The sequence below is a fragment of the Triticum aestivum genome, chromosome 7D (genome assembly GCF_018294505.1).
Source record: "Triticum aestivum cultivar Chinese Spring chromosome 7D, IWGSC CS RefSeq v2.1, whole genome shotgun sequence".
NCBI lineage: Eukaryota > Viridiplantae > Streptophyta > Magnoliopsida > Poales > Poaceae > Triticum > Triticum aestivum.
In genome coordinates, this window is record NC_057814.1 from 55,853,915 (window position 1) to 55,862,324 (window position 8,410).

Consider the following 8,410-nt stretch of genomic DNA (forward strand, 5'->3'; position numbering starts at 1 on the left):
GGGAAAGCGGCAACCGGGCACGAGGAGCAGCCGGCAGCGGGCCGGCGGTCGCGGAGGCGCTGAGCCAGTGCGCACGGGGGCGCAGCCGCCGGCTTGAGCATAGGAGAGGCGAGGCGCGAAAGGCCGCGCGAGGCCGGATGCTGCCGAGGCCGGCCGGGCGGAGGAAGACACGGGCGCGCGAGGCCGGCTGCAGACGGGCGCGAGGACGGCCGGAACCGGCCGGGCGCTGGAGCCGGGGCGAGCTGGCGACCGGCGCAGGGGACGAAGCACCGCGGGGGGGCGCTGGATGACACGCAACAGCAGCGGGCTGAGGTGAAGGCGGTCGTGCGCGAGTCCAGCGGCGAAGCGGGGTTGGCACGACGCGGCGGGAGGACTCGGTTGCGGGAGGCGCTCGGGGGAGCAGCCTCATGATGCAGCAGGCAGAGATGGCGGGACGCGGCTGTGGCAGCGCGGGCGCGAGGCCGGCGAGCGCACACAGAGCAAAGGCGGGCAAACATACGGATTATTTGGCCGATGTACGGCTAATGTATATGCAGAGTGTATGGCCAATGGTTTGACCATGGTTGACTGATGCATGGTTAGCTTAGGAGTGGTGTATGAGCATTGTACGACTTGCATCTAGAAAATGTATGAGTGGGGTGGTAGGCAGCAACGGAAACAACGCAGCGCAGCGACGGAGTTGCCGGCCGGAGCGACGATGAGGCTCACTCGTCCGGCGGGTCACATGCGCGCACGCGAACTGAGCTAGCTAGCGAAGCTAGTACGCACACTGCTACAGCCGAATTCATCGGGTTCGCTAGCTAGCCGTGCACGAACGCGTGTATGCATAGAAATCGGAGGTGCTCGGGACAGCCGCGGAGCAAAGCGGAGCTGCGAGCGTGTAGACCGAGGGCAGACAACGACGACGATGCGCCGTCCAGCACGGTCGCGCCGGGGGCATGCTGATGTCGAGCCCCGACCGGTGCCGGAGAGACGGCGGCGACGTCGCGGTGATGATGAAGATGGCGAGGCCGACGGCGAGGACGCGCCGCCCTCGCGGCCACTCCGGGGGCAAGTCGATGTCGAGCCCCCGACCGCTATCAAAGAGACGGCGCGCCACCGCGGCGGTGAAGACGAAGATGGTCCCGCCCGGACTGTGAAACCAGCAGCAGCGCGGTATCATAGTACCGCCCCACGATGGGCGCCAACTATCGTTGACGAAGCTATGTACCTAGGGTAGGGTTACAGGCCTGACCTAGACACCCTCCCTAAGGACATTACCCTAAAGTTAGAAGCATCGTAGGGGTATCATCATCCACTTGACCATAGACGTTCCACTCGGAAGGATCAATGTCACTCGACCGTACCAGAAACCACTCGACGCACAAAAGATCTAAGATCACTCTGCAACAACGGCCGGGCGTTCACTCTGTAGACTTAATGATCATTTAAGACACTTTACTACTGGCGTTACCTGTAATGTCCTACCTTAATGTACATTGAACCCTTGGCGTCGTGGGCTGGCTGGGGTCCTGGCGCACTCTATATAAGCCACCCCCCTCCACAGGCACAAGGGTTCGCACCCCTGTAATCGCATACACATATAATCCAGTCGACCGCCTCCGGGCTCCGAGACGTAGGGCTGTTACTTCCTCTGAGAAGGGCCTGAACTCGTAAAACACTTGTCAACAACTTCACCGTAGCTAGGATCTTGCCTCTACATACCTACCCCCTTTCTACTGTCAGCATTAGTACCACGACAGTTGGCGCCCATCGTGGGGCAGGTGTCTTAGCGTTTTTCCGGTGAAAGTTGCATTTTCCCCGACTCCCATCATCATGGTTTCAGGCAGAGGTTTGGCCGAGGGCCGCGAGATTCGTCTCGGCGCGCTCACCTTCGTCGCCGATGACTCCGCTTGGCTCCAGGAGGTTCCACTCGATGTCGACGCGCTCCCCGTCCACGGGGCGACGCACTTTCGCGCGTGCGCCCGTGGCGTTCTCCTCCGTCAGTCGTCGACTCAGTATCGGTCGGCTCCCGTGGCATCCTCGCTCCCCGCTATCCGCCGGCGCAAGCGTTCCGGTCGGTCACGACTCCAGCGGTGGGTGAGGCATGCGGTGGCCCGCCAGTCGGCCGCCCCATAGGTCGCGGCAATCGAGACCGCATCCGAGTGCGGTAGCAGCGACCCCGCGGCGGAAGTCCTGATGGTCGATGGACCACGCAGTCCTCCTGGCTCCGACCGCAACGATGGTGGCGATCTGTCGCGTGCTCACGAACACCCTGAGTCTTTTTCTTCGCGGCAGAGGGAAGAGCACCGCCGCCGCAACATGGATGCACTTCACACTCCTATCGTTGGAGAGACCCCCGAGGCCCGGGCCTTGGAGGAGGCGCGCCTGGCCAGCTTGGCCGAGCGCACTCGACTGGAGAACCTCCAGCACGCACTGGACGAGCGTGCTCGGCAGCGGCTTCCAGAATCCAGTCGACGACAACTTTTTCCGCCTCCAACTCAGGTATACCGAACTCCGATTCAGAATCTCGCAGCCGCAACCCGAATAGCAGAGTCGATCCAGCCTTCTCAGTCAGAGGCTGGCAGAGGTTTAGTGCAGATCTGAGATTTGCTCCGGGCAGCTGGAGAGTTGAACACAGCAGTGTCCCAGTCACAGAATAGGATTCACAGCAGGTCAGCAAGGGCAGACACAGTTCAGTCGGCCCATATCCCAAGATCGCCCCTGCGACGTGAGGGACGTGGAGACCGGCGAGATCAGTACAGACACCATGAGCAGCCAGATTACCGAGTCCCTGATGATCGGCGTCGAGTGCCCACGCCTCCTCCGAGGAGTGGGTCTTATGCGCCTCGGCAGTACGATGATAGACGTCCTCATAGTGGTGGACGAAGAATTCCAGTCGACCCCAGAGAGCCAGGTTTTGATGCGAGGTCTATCCTCGTTCACGGTCCGGTCGACAGGAACAGAGCATACAGGGAAGGCCCTGACAGAGATCACCCGACTGGCAGCAGAGTACATGTTTCTGGTCCAGAGTGCTTTAGCAGAGCCATCAGAGCAGCAGTGATTCCTCCCAACTTCAGATTAGCGACTGGAATCAGTAAGTTTACCAGATCGTCCAAGCCCGACACTTGGCTTGAGGACTACCGAGTGGCTATGCAGATTGGTGGAGGTAACGACGATGTGGCCATGAAACACCTTCCTTTGATGTTGGAAGGCTCAGCCAGGGCGTGGTTGAATCAGCTAGCGCCTGGCAGCATATACAGTTGGGAAGAGCTGGCCCGAGTGTTTGTCAGAACCTTCGAGGGCACATGCAAACGACCGGCGGGGTTGACAGAGTTGCAGTCTTGTGTGCAGAAGCCGGGTGAAACCTTGAGGGATTATATCCAGAGGTGGATCACTTTGAACCACACGGTAGAGGGTGTGTCAGATCACCAAGCAGTTTGTGCCTTCAAGGAGGGCGTTAAGTACCGAGAGTTGAACTTGAAGTTTGGTCGGGCTGGGGACATGTCCCTGAGTCGAATGATGGAAATTGCCACCAAGTATGCTAACGGTGAAGAGGAAGACCGACTCCGGAGTGGCAAGCACAAAACAGTCGCCCAGGATACCGGAGGAGGAAACTCCAGTCGGAAGCAGAAGCGGAAGGCCGAACCAGCAGCTCCTGGTGAAGCTTTGGCAGTAACCCAAGGAAAGTTCAAGGGGGAGCCCAAAGGGCCATGGAACCCCAAGAAAGTGAAAGATCAAGATGGAAACGATGTGTTGGATTTACCATGCCATATTCATACCAAAAAATATGAAGAGGGCAATTTCATTTACCCCAAACATACCACTCGACAGTGTCGGCTCCTGATCCAGCAGTTTCAAGATAAACAACCCAAAGAGAAGGAGAAGGAGTCGGACAAGGGTGATGATAGGGATGAAGATGATGATGGTTTTCCCAATGTCAATTCCACTCTGATGATTTTTGCTGATGTTGAGAGCAAAAGTCGATTGAAAGTCATAAACAGAGAGGTGAACATGGTTGCCCCGGCAACACCAAGTTATTTGAAGTGGTCCCAGACTGCCATTACATTCGACCAGTCTGATCACCCAGCACATATAGCCACCCCCGGGAGGTAGGCGCTGGTGGTCGACCCAGTGGTTGAAGGCACTCGACTGACTAAAGTGCTGATGGATGATGGTAGAGGCCTGAATATCCTGTACGTTGAGACCTTGAAGGGGATGGGCATTCCGATGTCCAAGCTTAGCGCGAGCAATATGAGTTTCCATGGCGTTATCCCTGGAAAGAAGGCTGAATCACTCGGCCAAATTGCGCTTGATGTGGTTTTCGGTGATTCCAAGAATTACCGCAAAGAGAAGTTGACATTTGAAGTGGTAGATTTCCAGAGTGCCTATCATGCTATCCTGGGCAGGCCCGCATATGCGTGTTTCATGGCTCGACCATGTTACGTGTACCTCAAGTTGAAGATGCCTGGTCCCAGGGGAGTGATCACTGTCACTGGCAATCGGCAGAAGGCGAAATAGTGCTTCCAGAAGGGCTCAAAGATCGCAGATGCACAAATGGCAGCAATAGAGATGCAAGAGTACCGGAAAAATGCAGATCCGAGTGATTTGCTGCGATCCAAGAAGCCTACAACCGAGTCTGCATTTCAGTCGTCCGGTGAAACCAAGCCGATTCATATTCACCCGACATCCTGATGCTGCTCCTACTCATATTTCAACCACCCTCGACAGCAAATAGGAAGAAGCGCTCATCCAGTTCCTCCGTGAGAACTGGGACATCTTTGCATGGAAACCTTCTGACATGCCGGGTGTACCCAGGGGACTGGCTGAGCACCGTTTGCGAGTCGACCCAAAGGTAAAACCAGTCAAGGAACATCTTCGACGGTCCACCATGCAGAAGAGGAAAGCAATTGGTGAGGAGGTGGCTCAGCTCCTGGCCGCTGAGTTCATCAGAGAAATCTACCACTCCGAGTGGCTCGCCAATGTTGTCAGGGTCCCTAAGAAGGATGATTCACTTTGCATGTGCATTGACTTCAAGTATATCAATCGGGCCTGCTCGAAAGATCATTTTCCTCTCCCCCGTATCGACCAAATTGTCGACTCCGCTGCGGGGTGTGAGAGATTGTCTTTTCTGGACGCCTATTCCGGGTACCATCAGATCCGACTGTATGGACCCGACGAGATAAAAACAGCTTTCATTACTCCATTCGGATGCTTCTGTTATGTCACCATGCCGTTCGGCCTGAAGAACGCTGGAGCCACATTCATGAGGATGATTCAGAAGTGTCTGCTCACTCAAATCAGTCGGAATGTGGAAGCATACATGGATGACATCATGGTCAAGTCACGAAAGGGTTCCGACCTACTGGCTGACCTTGCGGAAACTTTTGCAAACCTTAGAAGGTATGATATCAAGCTCAATCCATCAAAGTGCACGTTTGGAGTTCCTGGTGGAAAGTTACTCGGCTTCCTCGTTTCCGAATGAGGGATCGATGCTAACCCAGAGAAAGTTGGTGCTATACTCTGAATGAAATGCCCTGTGCGTGTGCATGATGTCCAAAAGCTTACGGGATGTTTGGCCGCCTTGAGTCGATTCATTTCTCGCCTCGGTGAAAAGGCATTGCCTCTTTACCGACTGATGAAGAAGGCTGAAAAGTTCGAGTGGACTGATGAAGCTGACGCAGCGTTTGCAGAGCTCAAAGCCCTGCTTTCCACCCAGCCGGTGCTCGCTGCCCCAATCAGCAAAGAGCCTTTACTGCTTTATATTGCAGCCACTAGACAAGTTGTTAGCACCGTGCTCACGGTCGAGCGAGAAGAAGAAGGAAAAGCATACAAGGTTCAGCGCCCTGTGTACTATCTCTCCGAAGTTCTGACCCCATCAAAGCAAAGATATCCACATTATCAGAAACTTGTTTATGGGATATACATGACCGCGAAGAAGGTTGCTCACTATTTCTCTGATCATTCCATTACAGTCGTCAGCGATGCACCACTGTCAGAGATCCTGAATAATAGAGATGCAACTGGTCGAGTGGCAAAGTGGGCGATTGAACTCCTTCCCTTAGGCATTGAGTTTGAAGCAAAGAAAGCAATCAAGTCCCAAGCAATAGCAGATTTCTTGGCCGAGTGGATCGAACAGCAATTGCCGACTCAAGTTCACTCGGAGCACTGGACCATGTTTTTTGACGGCTCCAAGATGTTGAATGGTTTCGGAGCTGGGGTAGTATTGGTATCCCCCCGAGGAGACAAACTCAGCTATGTTCTCCAGATTCACTTTGATTCCTCTAATAATGAAGCTGAATATGAGGCACTTCTATACGGGTTGCGTATGGCCATTTCACTCGGCGTCCGTCGCCTCATGGTCTACGGCGACTCAAATTTAGTGGTCAATCAGGTGATGAAGGAGTGGTACGTCAGAAGTCCAGCCATGACTGGTTACTGCAATGCGGTAAGAAAGCTGGAAAAGAAGTTCGAGGGGTTAGAGCTTCATCATATACCCCGACTGAAAAATCAAGCAGCCGATGATCTGGCAAAGATAGGTTCCAAGAGAGGAGCCATTCCCAACAATGTGTTCTTGGAACATATTCATTCACCTTCAGTACAAGAAGATCCCTTCACTGAAGAGCCCCCGCAACCGAAGAGTGCCACGGATCCGACTAAAGTTGAAGTCCCCGTCGTGGTCGACTTGATCATGGAGGTTTTGGTCGTCACTCCTGACTAGACGGTGCCATATATTGCGTACATTCTCAGAAAAGAGCTCCCAGAAGATGAAGAAGAGGCTCGGCAGATCGTCCGTCGATCCAAAGCCTTTATAGTGATAAGAGGGCAATTGTTCAGAGAGAGTGCGACTGGAGTCTGCCAGAAGTGTATAACACCAGAAGAAGGTCGAGTGATCCTAAATGATATCCACTCGGGGACCTGTGGTCACCATGCGTCCTCTCGGACCATCGTGGCCAAAGCATAGCAGGTTTTTATTAGCCACGAGCGAATGAGATGGCGAAGGAAATAGTCGACAAGTGTGAAGGCTGCCAGTTTTACTCCAACATGTCTCACAAGCCTGCGTCAGCCTTGAAGACCATTCCACTCGTCTGGCCTTTTGCAGTCTGGGGTTTAGATATGGTTGGACCTCTGAGAACTAGAAGAAGCGGCTTTACTCATGTGCTTGTGGCAGTCGACAAGTTCACCAAATGGATTGAGGCCAAGCCTATCAAGAACCTTGAAGCCAACACTGTTGTTACCTTCATCAGAGAGTTAACGTTCAGATATGGTGTCCCACACAGCATCATCACTGACAATGGATCGAACTTCGATTATGATGAGTTCAGAGCCTTCTATGCTTCCCAAGGTACTCGAGTCGACTATGCTTCAGTCGCCCACCCCCAGTCGAATGGACAAGCTGAAAGAGCAAACAGATTGATTCTCAAGGGATTGAAACCCCGACTGATGTGTGACCTCAAACATGCGGCAGGGGCATGGGTCGATGAACTTCCATCAGTGCTGTGGGGATTGAGGACAACTCCAAATCGGTCGACTGGCCGAACCTCATTCTTCTTGGTTTATGGAGCTGAAGCTGTACTTCCGAGTAACTTGCTCCACAATGCTCCCCGAGTTGAGCTTTTCTCAGAAGATGAAGCAGAACAAGCACGGCAGGATGCAGTTGATCTACTGGAAGAAGAAAGAGAGATGGCCCTGATTCGATCGACCATCTATCAGCAAGACCTGCGTCGATTCCACGCCAAAAACGTGAGGGGTCGGGCGTTTCAAGAGGGAGATTTGGTTCTCCGAGTGGACCAGCAGAAACCACACAAACTTGCTCCGGCCTGGGAAGGCCCCTTCATCGTCACCAGAGTGCTCCACAATGGAGCATACCACCTTTACAATGTCGAGCACAAGAAAGACGAGCCCCAAGCTTGGAATGCGGAGCTGCTCCGCCCGTTTTATAATTAAGAACTCAGTCTGCTGAGATGTAATAAAAGATACCTTTGTAGTTTTGTTTATCAAAGACAAGAGCTTCTCGGTACGTCAAAATGATTGTCGTTACTTATATTTGTGTCTAAAATCCCCCCGTGGGTGTCTTAGCCGCGAATCCGTTTCGCCTAAGTTTACAAAATTTTATCGAGTGGAGAGCCAGTCTCCCACTCAGATGCTTAGTCGCGAATCCGATTCGCCTAAGTTACAAAAATCCTACCGAGTGGTGAGCAAGCCTCTCACTCGGGGGCTTAGCTGCAGTCCAGTACTCGCCTAAGTTACAAAAATCCTACCGAGTGGTGAGCAAGCCTCTCACTCGGGGGCTTAGCTGCAGTCCAGTACTCGCCTAAGTTATAAAAATCCTACCGAGTGGTGAGCAAGCCTCTCACTTGGGGGCTTAGCTGCAGTCTAGTACTCGCCTAAGTTACAAAAATCCTACCGAGTGGTGAGCAAGCCTCTCACT